The sequence below is a fragment of the Emydura macquarii genome, unplaced genomic scaffold (assembly GCF_026122565.2).
Source record: "Emydura macquarii macquarii isolate MOO-44397 ecotype Brisbane River unplaced genomic scaffold, CSIRO-AGI_Emac_v2 contig_1263, whole genome shotgun sequence".
NCBI lineage: Eukaryota > Metazoa > Chordata > Testudines > Chelidae > Emydura > Emydura macquarii.
Genome location: NW_027131400.1, coordinates 4,121,693 through 4,136,693, shown reverse-complemented (window position 1 = coordinate 4,136,693; position 15,001 = coordinate 4,121,693). Strand labels below are relative to the sequence as shown.

At 38.1% G+C, this 15,001-nt stretch overlaps 1 protein-coding gene across 1 annotated transcript in view; it reads left to right on the top strand.

Annotated features, from left to right (window-relative positions):
* Nucleotides 1-15,001, top strand: part of CUL1 (cullin 1) — a 90,622-nt gene that overhangs the window by 22,437 nt on the left and 53,184 nt on the right. The window lies entirely within an intron of this gene.

Below are 15,001 nucleotides of genomic sequence, written 5' to 3'. Positions count from 1 at the left end.
CCACCACCTTCCCTTTGGGAGCTGCCTTTCCCATTTCCAGCATAGCTGGAGGCAGGTCAAGGAGGCCATAGAGATCAACATCATACTGTGCCATCCATTTTATGTCACTACCTCCCTTCAACTCCCCTTCCCCATCCTGCTTCAGGGACCCTTATCACGAGCTTGTATGAAGACAAGAGACCAATTCTCTCCCTGGTTAGAGCAATAGAATCAGTCCCTCACCATCACAGGAGCAAGGGGTTTTACTCTAAGTATTTCTTTGTACCAAAGAAGAATTGAGGGTGGAAACAGATCTTAGATCTAAAATGTCTAAACAAGTTCTTAAAGCCTCAGAAATTCAGGATGGTGTCTGTGGCAGCTGTAATTCCTTCTCTGGAGAAGGGAGATGTGTTTTTGGTCCTTGACCTACAAGATGCCTATTTCCATATAATGATATATTCTTTGCTCAGGAGATACCTTTGATTCACTGTAAGCCAGAAATCTTTCCAATACAAAGTGCTTCCCATCAGTCTCTCCTCTGCCCCAAGGTGTTCTCCAAATTCCTGGTAGTTGTGGTGGCTTACCTCTAACAGGAGGCGATACTGGTCTTTCCATACCTCAACGAATGACTACTCTATGACCATTGATACGAAGCAGTACTGCCTTCCACCAAGATGGCCCTTGCTCTGTTCCAAGAGTTGGGCCTTCAGCTAAATGTAAGGAAATCCACTTTACCCTTGTAAAGAAGATAATTTATAGGGGCTTCTTTGGACTCAATGACAGCCAGAGCATACCTTCCCTTAGTCAGGTACAAAAACTTGTCAGATTTGGTACAGACAATTCAGTCCTCAGACCACTATAAGGAACTGTCTTCGGCTTTTGGGACACATGGCAGCTTGCACTTTCGTGACAGATCATGCAAGATAATGCCTCTGTTGCTTTCAAGGTTGACTCGGAACAACCTATTCTTCAGTCATAGATACCTTGGATAGACAGATGACTGTTCCCCTACAAGTGAGGAACTACCTGGATTGGTGGAAAGATTAACTCAGCATCTGCATGGGCCTTCCCTTTTGTCACACAACTCTATCACTAACTTTAACAACAGACGCATCATTGTCGGGATGGGGAGCTCATCTCATTGCTCTCGCGACTCAGGGCAGGTGATCTACTCAGGAAACAAATCTCCACATCAATCTGTTGGAACTAGGGCTGTCAGGAACACCTGCTTCTATTTCTACCTCTCAGCTGGGGCAAATCAATCAAGGTCATGATGAACAATGTGTCATGTATGTTCTGTATCAATAAGCAGGGAAGTGCAAGATCTTCCTCTTGATGCATCAAAGCTATGGAACTGGTGCATTTCTCATCAGATCCATATTTTGTTGGTCTACCTCCCAGGCATTCAGAACACCAGAGCTGATATTCTCAGCAGATACATCTTACAGGACAATGAATGGGAGCTGGACTTTCAAGTCCTCCACAACATAGGCCAAAGATGGGGTCTGCCGGAGGTGACTCTCTTTGCTATCTTGAGGAACAAATAGTGCACTCTTTCCTGCTAAAGGGAATCTGAGCTACTATTCTTTGGGGGATGCCTTCTGTCCTGGAAGAAGGATTTGCTCTATGTGTGTTCTCCAGCTCCACTGACAGAGGGCGATGAAAAAAAGCAGGACAGAGCCAGGGTTATCCTTATAGAACCAAACTGGTCGAGACAATCCTGGTACCCTTACCTGCTTCATCTTTGCATCCATCCACCGCTCAAGCTCCTGGCCATTCTTCATTTCCTCTCACAGAATGAGTGTTGTATGTTTCACTCCATTTTAGAGGTTCTCTGCTTCTGGGCATGGTTCCTCGGTTTTTCACAGGTTAGAATCCTCTTGCTCTATAGGAGTTACTGAGTAGTAGGAAGAAGTCAACCTATACTACTTACCTACAGAAATAGTAAAGATTCTCCCATTGGAGAACCGCTTCTTATTTGGATCTCTTCCTCTTTTTGTCATCCTGAAATATCTGATAGATCTGAAGAAATCAGGGATATCAGTTAGCTTAATTAAGGTCCATTTGGCCGCAGTATTAGCCTTTCATCTGGTTATTGAGGTTTTTCCATATTTTTCCATATCTGTATCATATAGGTGATTAAGGGTTTGGGGAATCTCTACCCCCAGACTAGTGACCCCATCCTGACCTGAGACTTCAACCTGGTACTCCAATTACTTTATGAAATATCTATTCAAACCTATGGCAATCTGTTTTCTATTCCATTTATCTATGAAGACGGTCTTTTTAGTAGCCATCACTTCGGCCCATAGAATTGGGGAGATTCGTGCCTTGATGGCAGTTCCCTCTCTGCCCCCCTTCTATCTTTACATTATTCTTCAAGGATAAGATTTCTTTATGCCCACATATTAAATTCTCACCTAAGGTTCTCTTGGAGTTCCACTTTAATCAATCTGCTCATCTACAGTGTTTTTCCTGAAGCTGTGTAACTCTGCAGGACTCCTGTTTTCATACCCTGGATGCTAGGATAGCTCTGGCCGCCTTCTAGGTAGAACCAAGCAATTTTTAAGGTGATCCAGGCTATTCATCTCCTTCTCGGTTAGATCTAAGGGATCCACAATTTCTGCTCAGAGACTAATCGAGATGGATATCTGGATGTATTGTCACTTGTTATGAGACTGCAAGCATTCATTCTTCTCAAAGGGTGATAGCACATTCTACCAGTCACAAGTAACATCCTATCCACAGCAAACCTTAACGTACTGGTGTCTGAGATATGTAGGGCTGCTACATGGGCTTAATTACATACATTTTTGAAACACTACGTTTTAATCCATGCTGTCAGATCCGGTGCAGCTCTGGGTACTGTAGTACTATCTTCAGTTCTGGGCTCAGTTCCAAATCTCCATCCTCTCTCTGGGGAAAACTGCTTAGAAGTCACCTGAAGTGGAGCACCAATATGGACACTACTTGAAGAAAAAGAAGAGGTTACGCAGCTGAACAGGCACTGCTAGTGTGAAGAATCTCCAGTTAAGGGCTTGAGATGCACACCTGAAGTGGAGAACCCATAGGAACATGTTTCTTGAAGAACTGCTCTTACTCCACAATGTGAGTAAGATCTTGTCTTCATTCTCTCCACCTTTTTTATATGATTCATCCTCTCTATAAGTCACTTTCAGTGTCAGATCAATCTTGTCTTTTCCAACAGAGGTAATTTTCTTTCTGGCTAATTTATTGTCTTTGAGGAAACATGTCCGCTAATCCAGATCCTGCCTAAAGAAGCGACCAAAACAAAAAACAGGTGAGTTAAAACTTTCAAAAGCAGCACCCAAGTCCCATTTTCAAGTTTACTTCCATAATAGTGAGTTAATACACTGCCATAACTAACACAACATATACAATAGTATTAATAACCATTATTTTACTAATCTCTGTATTTTTTGTCTGTTCTAAGCACAGGATGAAATGATGAATGATCATCAGTAAATTGACTGATAAAGATGAAAAAGTTTTAATATTTCATTTCTTTTTGGAGTTTTACTCTAAGTATGCATTTTACTCTGAGCAAAAACATTTGTATGTTTTCTTCAGAATAATAATTCTTAAGTTTTCTGCATATTCCTTTATAAATTTTGTGGAATAGCTTCACAATCTCCCACTTCCCTGCAGCACTTGTCTGTCTGGATTTGTAAAACGTAGTCTGAGAATCACTGTTCTCAAGGAGCTGTCTAAAAGTTATAGCTTTACCTCACATTAATTCACTTAATTCTTACACCAGTCACAGCAATCATATTGTGTGGTTTTAATTTTTAAAACAAAATCTGGCTTCTTTCATATCTTAAATCTATACCGTTAAAACGCTTCAAAAGCTATGCATTTATAATAACATTTCTACTCATGCTGGTAGAACACTTAGCCTGCTTTAATCTTTTTCTTTTGCTATGGGGAGAGATGGGAAGTGCACAAGGTAAAATGTTCAGCCAGGTAAGTGCCATTTGTTGTTGATACTGGCGTTTAAGAGAGACTAATGTTGTTTAGGTTAAAAAAAAAAAAGTTCAGTCTCATAGGAATCTCCAAAACATTGGTTAATCAGTTTTCCATTAAACAAGTAAAATTAATTTCTATTTGAAATTTTTGTTAAAGGGAACTGTCCAAATTTAGGATGATCTGAAATTTGTGTAAGCATTGTTCCAATAAGCCCGATACTCAAAAAGCTGTTTGTTACACTAAAGTGTTCTGATTAACAATTTACAAATTACTTTTAACAAGGATTCCCCGCATATTTAATATTTAAACTTAGGACCTTTATAAAAGATCATGTTTTGTTACATCTCATTATCTACGCATAATCTTTTCCTTATTTGTCCATTAGTTTTACTGTGATTAAAATTGTTGTTTAACCATTTTCTGCTTTATTACTTGAAATCATTTTTTCTTCCGTCGCTTTCTTTGATGTCTGTTAGAGCTAAATATTGCATATCTGTGGGCAGAATTAGACTCATTCTAGTTATCATCTGTTAAATGTAATTGCTTTCCCTAATATTCCCGCTGTAAATAAACACATCTATCTACCATTGTGAACTGAAATAACAGTTAAATGCAGTGTATTTACACTTTATAAACTTAAAATAACTTGTTTATAAATTAAAATGTAAAAACTTTCTACATTTTTTTTTGGTGACTGGCTTTGCTGCAGTATCAGTAGACGGTCTGCCCAAACATATGGTCAGGTGGGATACAAATTCAGGCTAGCTTTAGCTGTTTAGGCTGCTGGTATTTCTATCTTAACCAAAGAAGCTGCACAAAAGCCTTCACTGGGATACTTATGACCACTGTATATTGCAAACTTAAAAAGTCTTTTAAAAGCAGTAGATTAAGTAGACAATGATACATCACTACTGCATACATTCTCGCTTTCTGCTTCATGACATATTTTTGGCTTTTTGTCTGTTAATACTTTAAGTTCAGGATCACTTACTGTTTCAGCTGTCTGTGTTCTCCAGTCATTCCAGAAACTAGGCTTATTTTTTATTTGGCTAAACTGTTGTTATATAATACAGATTTCAGTCTGCAAACAACCTAAAGCACGATACTAATGAAAGAGTTAACAAAACCATTGTATGATGGATCCACTACCCTTGACAAAAGTCATAACTTTCTGTATACTCCAGTAGAATGGAGGTGTGGAGCATTTTTTAAAATTAAAGTATCTCTTCTGCCCACAGCTGGCACATTTGCTGAACTGACTGTACTCTCTCCTCTTTGACATATACTAAGGCAGTGGTTCCCAACTTGTGGCCCGGAGGCACTCCTGCTAGAGCCATAGGTGCTGTGGTCCCTGCTGGAGCCAGAGGGAGGGGATCACTGATCCCCCGTCCCTCTGACTGCAGAAGGGAGCCCTGCCTAGGGACCCAGGTAGAGTGCACGGGATTACAGGACGCATGCAGTTTCCCTGCTGCAGCCAGGGGAACGGGAGATCAGTGAGAAGGCAGCCTCCTCGCTGTACTTCTTCCGTTGGCTGCAGGGAAGAGGGGTGGTTTTTGGCGGAAACTGATGGCTCTTCAGGGTTGTAAAAATTATCTCTGTGGCCCTCGAGCCAAAAAGGTTGGGAACCACTGTACTAAGGAGGTCAGTAAAGGCAGATTTTAACACCCAGCATTTGTTTGCCTCTCCTTCAGCTCCATTGCAAGCCAGCCAGCCCCCCACTTTCCTCTAAGTAGTTTGGAATCACACTGGGGACATCAGTGTAGTATCCATTACCCATCACCATCCATGCAGTTTGTGTACAGTTTGATGATTCAGAAGATCACTGAATGTGTATCAGCGTATGCATGTCAGGAGCCCTTCAGGTTGAAATAAAAACCTATAAATTTATGTGTGGAAAAATGATAATGCACATTTTCCCTTGTGCAGTAACTTCAATAAACAAAGGCTTGGACATACAGCTATGACTATACAGGTGTGTGGAACTCTGCCAATTTGGATCTCTTCAATTTGAAATAACTGTGCATCATGCATGATCAGTCATGTTTCTCTCATTTGTGAGATGAACATCGCATGTTCATCACTTTCTTTTTTAGGAAAAGGGTATTCAGAATAAAAACAGCTACTATAGTGTTGATTCTGAAACTTTTAAATGCATAGATTCAAGAAATCTGTTATGGTTCTTCTCATAACTTGCTCCCCTACAGATATCGTATAGATTAGTATTTCTAATTGTATCATGTTTGTGTGTAAATGGATGTGGCGACTTACTAAATATTACACATGCACCAGGCATACACACACTATAACTAAGGTATCCTAACTTCTTTATTTTTACACGTCCAGATATAACATATTACCATAGAATTTTTAGTGTGTGTGGATATACCTGCCTAAAAGTTGTGTATTTTAAGTATTTATGTACATGTAGTTATAATTTTTGTTGCAGTCTATTACCATGGGTGTAAGGGTTAATTTAGGATTGCAAGGAAATCTGAGATTTACTCTGTGAGTTGAGCCACTGGAATTTATTTGGCTTATTTAGGATAGCTTCTTTTGCTTTTCTTTCTACGGAATTCAGACTTTGATTTAAACAATTGAAGTTCACATAGTAGACAATTCTCTTCTTTCTCCAATATACATACATACATACATATATATATATATATATATATATATATTTTTTTTTTTTTTTTTTTTTTTTTTTTCTCTTGTGCAAGGTTTGCTGTCATGGATGGCTAAACTAATCTGAGCTCTGCCACTGTACTTTGTAAACAAGTTCCTTTATGATTTGCTTCATCTCTTCCCATGTAAAATGGGACTATATCTACAGCAATTTTATATAGTACTTTACATGATTAAAGATAAATATTTTGTCAATCTTGTGGAAAACTATCCAGACATAAGATAGATGGGAAATACATTTTTTTAAGTGTGGAGAGCGGTCATATGACAATGCCTGGGTATATAAGAGCTACCTAGAAGGGTCTGAAATATTTTTTTCTACTGGCTCATGTTACTGCTTTGAAATTGTGCTTCAGCCTTGTAAACACTCTGCCTGAAAGTGAATTAATTTGACAAGTTCTTAACTTTGGAAAATTTAAGCAAAATTTCTTCAACTATTGACTTATGAAGGGGTTAGAAAAATTCTGTAAGCATTTCCATGAGTCTTAATTTTTTCAAAAGCTTCATTTGGTTGTTTTACAAAACTTAATCTTTGTATCACATTTGGTCTGAAACTATTACTTTTAACAGTTTTTCCTCTAATATTCTATATTAAGTATAATAAATGACATTTTCTTGGAAAGCCGTTTAACTTGAGCTATTTTGAGTTTGCTGGCAAGTCTGAAAAATCAGGGAAGAAAACTTGTTTTGGGTTAAGTTGAAAATATTTTTAAAAACTTTTCTGGGAAATCAAAAAGTTTTTTTTATTTAGATTGTTTGTTTATGTTAATCTTTTTGAAAATGAAAAACAAAATGAAAAATTTAAAGTCAAACTTAATTTAAAAGTGTCAACATTTTTTTAGTGTAAGGCTTTTTTTCACTTAAATCAATTCTGTGAATTCAACACAAATTTACAAATTGTTTAAATTTAACTGAATTTGCATTTTGGTCAAAAAATACCATCCAGCCCTACATTTAATGCAGTGCAAATTACTCTATTTCTGTAACTTCCCAAGTAGTTTCTTTCATGTGAAGTGTTTTGTGTACTTTTCCTCAATTATTCTATGCTTCTTTTTGTCCTAACTGAGTGAAATATTAAAGGTAAACACATAAAGGAAAACTGACTTGAGTTATTCCTGTGGGCCAGTTCAGCCTGGTAAAGAGACTAACCAGATTGTTGGATCATAGGAAGTAGCAAAGTTAATACCCACATTCAACATGTATAAGACAAATAAGTAACGAATAGGAAAACCCTATTTGGAAAGTTTTCTTATTGTCCTTGTAGCATACTTCATTTTGAAGAACCTTCCACAGTTTTTGTGGCACAGCTGTTTTGGTAGTTAACCTATTCCTACTTTCCTTTCAGCCCCATTTGGTTTTGCCTATCTATTTCATTCTGTTCTTTACACTAGCTTTTTTCAGCAATGCTGATTTCTTTTCAACTTTCCATAGAAGTTTGTTTTTTGTTTTGTTTTTTTAATTAAAAAAAAATAATGAGCAAAAACACTAAATTTTTTTTAACCCAATTATGCCTCTCCAGGCAACTTCTTAAATAGTCAGTTTGATTATAAAAGTGCACAATTTTTTATTTTATAAATTTTTATGCTGCCTTCATTTGTATAGTATCTGAGAGCCTTCCAGTTGTGCATTAAGTGACATGACTAACATCTTTCACATGTGACTTATTCTTACTCTCTTCAGGGGGAGAATGGTGTGTGTGCAGGGTAGTGCTTTTTTAGTTTTCTTTGGTTTTTTAATATGTACATGCTGCTGTGTGTTTATATTGGATAAGGCAAGATTGAAGAAGTGTGCCTTGCACTTGAAGTAGTAGGTAGTGAAAGTTGTGATCCTGTGCATGTTTTGTTCCAAACGCTGTGGCCGACCTCTGAGAAAACTGTTCTGCGCAGATGAGCTTTAGATGAGTAGTAAAGTGTGTTGTTGTTTTTGGGTTTTTTTGAAGCACTGCAAAGAGACAAGCACCTTGTAAGATGAAGTTGAACTATAACTTAGCTATTGGCCAGTTCTGGTGATTGTGTATCAGTTTACAAGAAAAGGAAGGAAAGCTCTGAGAGAGTTGTCTCTTGAATCTTATAGCCTTGACTGGCATCAGGAGAGGCTTCATTATGGCCTCATTTTCTCCCCTACATTTTCTTTGTTTCAAGTTTGAAATTAGTATCTCTTTCAATAGTAAGAGCAGTCTAGAAATAACTTAGATTAGGTCCTTTCTGCAAAGTGCTGTGTCTGAAAGTGATAGAAATTGAGGGCAACTAGTATCTCTCAGCAGATACTCATCACATTATTGGATCAGGCCTTGCTGTTTACTAGCTGCACAATTAGCTTGGGAAAGAAGTAAGATTACACTCCTGTGCATATTGGTACAGAATATCCTACTGAGTAATTATCTGTCCCCTCAGTTTGATTTGCAAATATTGTACAAACATCCCACTGAGATCTTTTGATGTTTCCTAATAGCCATTTGGATACACACATGGCTTCTGAAGTACACTACTGTTGTGAAACTAGGTTTTACTTGTAAGGCAAGAATTATTTTTATAGAACTCTCCTTGTGATTTTTGGACTGTATGTGATGTATTTTGTTGCTGGCTTACAGATTGATTACACATGCTGCATTTCAGATTTTGTTTTGAATACATCAGTCTTCCTGTCAGTGGCTGGCTGTAGCATATGGAGGCACAGAGTGTAAACATCAGCATGAGAATATTATTATTACATGTAGAACATATGTACAGGAAAACATTCTGATGGACCATACAACAGGAGTAAATACTATAATTTGTGGTTTGATTTATATAAAAGTCAATCTGGAAGAATTCCAAAATTTGACTACATAGAATACTTTCATTATGTGCATGTTTGAGATTGGTTATATGAATGTCCATCTTATTTTTTACTAGAATGTCTTTGTGAATTGCACACTTTCATACAAGTAAATAAATGACGCTAGTGAGTTTGTGTGTGTGTGAATTAAATCTTGCCTCCATTCTATTTGCAAAAATAACTAAATTTAAAGAGAATTTGTCAAGAACGCTCATCAATGCTATAATAGTGCTTGTGGTCCTTGAAACCTCAAGAAATGACTCTGAATGCACCCCTATGTAAACAATTAGCTGATGAGCGCCAGCATTAAACACCAAGTAAGGAAGCCATCACCAGGTTATGCTCCTTCTTGGAGAGCCAGGAGTTGGATCACTAACAGAGAAAAGATCTTCCTCTATTTCTCAGAAAAGTTGTTCTGCTTGGAAGCTTAGTTGGGTAGGGAACACAGCAGAGTCAACACAGGGCAGGATTATTGTGCTGGGATCAGTCTTTCTGTGATCTCAGTATCTGTATAGAATTGCTTATAGGTGCTTATCTATAGCAGTGAGCTTGGAGATGGTCCTCAGGGCCTAATTCCCAATGTTAGACCTGAAATAAGAGCAGAAAAAATTGCTGTGTTTTCATGTGAAATTGATATCAAAGGACTGTAATGATGATTCTCCAGCTGCTGGCTCATAGTGGAGGCTGGATCACAGGAACCTGGGGGGAGGAAAAGCCTCCCATTGGTCAATTCAGAATACAAAAATTAACTTATTGGGATGACCTAGACTAAATGGACCACAAAGAAGTGGTTACCTGACCACCTCAAAATGAAGGCAAAACTCACTCTGTTTGTACATTTTGTACAGAATCTTACCATCAAGCCCTTCTGGGTACAGTCAGACAATGCAACCACAGTTTATAGGCAAGGAATCACAGAAAGTAAAGCATGGACAAACTCCCACATGCAGCTGTCTGTCCTGGGTAGAACAACACCTCATCCAGGGTCATGGGATCTCAATCACAGTATATATGTAGTACACTAGAGTTGGGGAATCTGCAGATTATCATAAAGATCAATGGGAAGGCAGGGTTATTTCAGCATATTAAAGGATCATGTCTTTGGGGAAATAATAGATGTTCTGTTACTTGAGTGGAACTTTGAACGGCTATATGTATATTCACTCTGGCCCATAGTGGGGAACAGGAGTGTCATTTGCTATGAGGCGGGGAGAGCAGTTCCCCCCAACCCCCGCCCCGACTTTTCATAGATCTATACATACTCTATTGTGTCTTCTACTCTTTGCCACCTCCTACCCCTCACTTTGTAATATATAGAATAATCACATATTATGTTCTACATGCCGGCACAATTTGCTGATGAACATGTACCACTCCCCACAGCCATCCCACCCCAGTTTTTCTGAAATGATGCCCCTGGTGAGGAAATGCTCTAAAAGAAAGCCACGCCCACAGGAAACTTCATTCTGAATTCACCAGACTGGCTGTGAGTACTCTGGTTTCCTGGACCTAATGAAGCCTCAGTTCTGTCATCTGGTTCAATCAGTTCACTTCAGGCTTACGGAATAGCTGCTGTTAGGGCAAGTTTCGCAGAGAGGCTTTTTTGATATGGTGATATCAACCTTGATTGATTCAGAAAATACATCTATCTGGATTTAGTATGCAAGATTTTACAAAGTATTCATTACGTAATGTGAAAATAGAGGTTGGATGCTGTGCTCTCTTAAATTCTTAATATCTGTGGAATTTTTGCTCAATAGTTGGGGTATAGGAATGAATGTCAGTTCACTGAAAGTTAGCTTTGCAGCAGTTGCAGCCTTTTAGTACTATGTATATGATACGACTTTTGGGACACCTCCAGTTACTTGGAGATGTTTGTTAAATTGGGGAAACTGAGGCTTGTACTCAAACCACCCACTTTTTCATGCAAGTAAATTTGGATTGGAATCCCCTTACCAAATCATTATTCAAGCTATCATGAAGGACTTCACTACCACATTTATCCCTCAGTCATCTTTTTGCTTGCTATAAGTTTGGCTATGCTAATCGGAGAACATCATGTCCTACCTTGCAGTACTCATTAATCAGAACAACATTGTGGTCAAAACAGTGCCACACTTCTTACTAATGGTTCCCTGCCCTTCCATGTGAATCAGAGCATAACCCTGTCTTTGTTTTGTCCTAAGTCATGTACAGATAGTGAAGGAAGTCCAGCCTCTTATAAAAACTTAATTGGGGGGGAGGGTTAGCATAAGAAAAGGATAGCAGCAGCCAGGTTGGCCTTGTCTAACCAAATAAAACAGCCCCATCAGAGAGGCTTATTTCATAATGGAAAAGAAGTTCTCGGAAGTATTCCAAGGCCTACTGAGGACAGAGGAAGCGGATATATTTGATGGTAATCTATGAAGTTGCTTCTTGCACATAACGTCACACCTTTCCAAGCGTCACTGGGTTGATGTCCAGGTCTCAGTGAATGCACTGTTCAGAAGGAGCCTCTGTAAGCTGTTGTGAGATGCTAATACTATGGCAAAATTGAATACTGCTTTGGGAAGACCTAAGTGTCTTGACTGGCATCGGCCAGCGGGCAGGCCAAGAGAATGAGAATTGTGCCATACCTGATCATTTATTTCCTTTGAGATTCTCTATGCCAATCCAGACTTCTCTCTATTCAGATTAGCATCACTTTTTGTACATTTCAAATTATAGAAATGTCTTTAGTTACAATCTTGCCATAGAACTTCTTTTGATTATTCAGCTGAACACATACTTTTTTTTTCATATACAGATGTGAAAAAGATGTGTGTGCTTTCTCCGTTTGTTGGCAAAAGGAATCGTAGCCAGGCAGAGACTGGGATCTTTAAAAGAAAATTATCTGGTAGGGAAATACTCCATTGATAAGGCACATATTTTAAATGTTGTAGTACAGCACTTCTCCCAACTACATTGCATCTCTCAGACTCCAGCTTTCGGGATCTTATGCCGGATACTGCAGTTGTTGGAGAAAATGCTGAGTGGACATGATGAAACCAAAACAGCATGGGCTAGTGTGGGCACACTCTATTAAAAGTTACAATTCCATTGGACCATTGTAAATTGCAAAGATGCCATTCTCTATACAAGGCTGAAAAGGAAAAGCCAACTGTGATTTTTAACTGTCTATGTTCTCCTGAATGCTGTAAACTAATAAAATGCATGTTTCCGTGTCCCGTGAACTCAAGATACTTTGTTATGGAAAATGAAACTTATTTACAGCTAATGGCAGCATAATAATGAGTGATGGGTAGCATAGCAATAATGAGAATTTAAGTAAAAATGTGATTTCTCACAGAAGGACAGAGATTAGTAAAATTAATCTGCATTAACTCTCTCAAACAATTGTCTCTCTAGAAGCCAAGTTTAAGAATATCATCTAAGTGGATTCTAGAGTTTAAGCCTAGAAGGGACTGCTAGATCATCCAGTCTGACCTCCTATAAATCACAGACCATTAAATTTCACCCATTTACCCTTGTAATGAGCCCAGTAACTTGTTTGACTAAATCATAACTGGGGGAGGAGTTCTATACCAGACTTACTTGGAATGATGACTGTATAGTGTTCAGCTGACAGCGTAACATTACTAAAGACTGAAAGTTGAATAAAATATAGAGGTGTATTGTGTAATTGGAAGACAATGGTATTATAATGTATTACATAAAGAACTATAAATCACATCTTACATAGAGATACTCGAATTGAATTACAGATCAGTCAGAGTAATGACACATCCCAGAACTTTTGGATAAACAAGATTGAAGAATAGCTTAATCTTTTTTCTAGAAAAAGACAGTAGTTCTAATATTGTACCTTCATGAACTGATCGTGTCCAGGAAATGAATGTCTGATGCAGGGAATGAAGCTTCTTTCACTGAGCACTAATCCAGTTTTTTATGGTTGCTTAGCATTGTAGAAAATCCCAATACTTGGTACTGAGGTAGGGGTAACACATGGGAAATAAACGTGTGGAATAAATTTCCAACAAGGGTGAAATGTAAGTAAAGAGGATTGTATTCTTGGACTAGAAGTACATGACTTTCTAAAATAAACGTGCAAGTAGGGATGCAGAAGAAAATGAGAAAATAAATTGGAGGGAAACAAAAAGGGTGATTGATCATAAAGACCTTGAGCCTTTGCATTTACTGAAGTGTCAAATACTTTCTTGATTAAGCTGAGAACCACTTTTAAGGATCTGCATGACTTAATATTAAAGACAGTAATACGCTTTTTTTAAAAAAAATCGGGATAGGGGATTATTAGTTGCCTTTCAGAAGTTCTGCTTTTGATTTAAAGCTGTGTTACAAGTCCTTCCGTAGTGACTCTGGTGCATAATGTATGCTGGGTTATCTAATTCAATTGGTATTTTATTTTGCTTACCGATTGGCTTTTATTGTGCTGGCCTTTCTCGAGGGAGTGTTAAAAATCAAAACACAAGCATACTCTCAACAAAATAGTTTTCTGAGGTGTTGTTTGTTTTTATAGAGGAATCCTGGCCTAGTGTGTAAAGCATGGACCTGGAGCAGTAGTCTCACAAGCTAAAGATAAGACTATTAGATCATCTAATCCATTTCCCAGCCACAGGAAAGTAATTCTGTACAGGATACTTCCTAGTTTTGTCTACTCTAGTTTGAAGTGTCCCGAGGAAAGGGGGTTCCACTGATTCCCTTGGAAGACTCAAATTAAAATTTCTTCTGGGAAGGTGGTGTTCAGAACTAAATGCAGTTTTCAATGTCTGGTCAAACTAAAGCAATAGAAGACTTATTACCACACTGCTCCTTGTTGTGATGACTGTTCACAGCTCAATGTTGCTTTGGCCTTTAATTTAATCCCATCACTTTGCAAACAAATATCTACTTTGCTGTCCATTACTGATATTAGTTCTCTTTCAGCATAACTGCTTCCCATATTTCTCCTTCCCTCTGTGGGTGTGTGCGCGTTTGTTTTTCCTCTGCTTGTAGTATTTTCAGCCTATTTCTGGTCCCTTTGTTTGTCTGTTCAGACTAGTGCTTAAGTTCCTTACAGCTCAGGAGCAAGTGATGGCTGTGAAGTGAAGCTGTGCAGATGACCAGCAAAATATATATGCATCCATTTACAGTTTAAATGGAGTTTAACTGCTGGTGTAGAGGCCTTGTGTTACTCATTTTCACCTTTATCAGCAAATTAGTGTGGTTTACTTCATCTTCCAGTTCATTAATAAAGATGTTAATTAAGATTGGTCCTAACATCAATCCCTGAAATACTCTTTTAGATTGCTCTGTGCAGTTTGATACATTTGATGATTACCTTTTGTTCAGTCTTTTAGACAGTTTTCACTCAACATGACGGTTATTCTTACCCAAACCAGTTTGAATTTTTCTAAGACTTTGAGACTATTATAAACATTTTACTAAAATACAAATGTACCCACTGTTTCCCCTTATTCATTAATTTTGTAATTCTAGCAAAAAGTGAAGGCAGTCAGATTAGTCTGAAAAGATTTCTTTATGTAAGCTTGTGGTAGCT